This window comes from Athene cunicularia, assembly GCF_003259725.1.
Source record: "Athene cunicularia isolate RWA chromosome 2 unlocalized genomic scaffold, athCun1 chr2_part1, whole genome shotgun sequence".
Taxonomy (NCBI): Eukaryota; Metazoa; Chordata; class Aves; order Strigiformes; family Strigidae; genus Athene; species Athene cunicularia.
Window position 1 is genome coordinate 139494379 of NW_020799095.1, and position 1501 is coordinate 139495879.

A 1501-nucleotide genomic window follows, 5' to 3' on the forward strand; every position below is an offset into this window, starting at 1 on the left:
ATGATGTATCCGTTATCAAGGCCACATTTGAGGGTGTTAGTTAGGTGACTTCTTTAGGACACAGACTACTATTTATTTCTGAAAAGTACTGTATACAGTTTAACAAAAACAAAAAGTGTTTTGAGAAGTGGGACAGTCTGTGACCAGGCCAGAAAGAGGGAGAGAAGTGTCTTGATCCCTCTTGGGATTTCAGCCAACATTTCATCCCAGATGAAAGCTTGAAATCAAAGCCTTCCTTCAGCCTTTAAAAAAAGGTATTCAGTTTTACGTCAGTGCTCCTACTTATTCTGTCTACCAAAAGGCATGTTGTAGGGCTAAGGAGCTAATATTCTCTTAAATAATGAGGAAAGCATCTCAGAAGCTATTATCATAGGAAATACATTTTTTGTCTAGAATGGAAAGCAAACACATGCTCTCACACACTAGGCAGTTTCAAAGCATAGTTGAGCTTTTCGAGTAGCTGTCTCCTTCTTGTGTGAGAAAGCAGAAGTTAACGAAATTCCTGGAAAGATTACAAATACTCATCTCCCCTTTCTTTTCTGCCAGGCTACCTCGAATAGTCTGCTCTCCCTGGTTACTGTGCTCTCTGTAAGAGAAAGCTAGAGGGTTTTTTAGGAAGGTTCTGCACTCACATGGATATCTGTCACAGCTCCTTCCAAGAAAATATATAGGGGTTTTGCATGGTACCTGTGCCTCCATCCATAAGGCCTCCTTCACCTGGTTTCAAAGTCCCAGCACCCAGCTGAAAAGCTTACAGCCACCTCATGTGGATTTGAACCAGCAGCAACGTCCTGGACAACCCAAAGATGTTGTTCTGCTGGGACCTATGCTACACCACTGTTCTGATAAATGGCCTCTCTAAGTACAGGAAAAGATGGTACAGGAGGAAGTACTGCAGTCATTCAAACTCATCCTGCACTGTGGCTTCAATCTTGAAGTCTGTCATTCTGTCCAGTGTCTACCAACATAATCTGGGCTTGGAGAAACCATTGTGGAGCAATCTGTAAGCATAAAACCATCATTTGTGGGTTCCTGGCTCAAACACCCATTGATAACATCAACTTTGCATTTGCTACTCTGGGGACTGTGGGTACATGGAATTCAAAAGGTGTGAAAACCTACCAGTGATTTCCACCCACAGCAGACTGGCAGATCATCCATTGTCACTAACAGTCTCCTTGGAGAAAAGTGTTTGTGAAAAAGTCTCTCTACATGTTATATAGAGTCTGCATTACTCTTCCATAACAAAACCAGCCACAAGTATCCTATAACTAATTAGTACGCACTTGGATACAGTAACAGCGTTTTTTGTCTCTTGAGTAAGTGAAAATCTGGGCATGAAGAGTCAGTGCCGAAAGAAAAAAAAATTACAAAAGAGATATTCCCATATATTGCTGAAATTTTCCATGGCAAACACTGCTAAACTTCTCACAGATAAGAGATAAATTGGAATAAACAGCTGTCAGTGTTAAATAAATATCCTGGATAATGTGCAGGACAG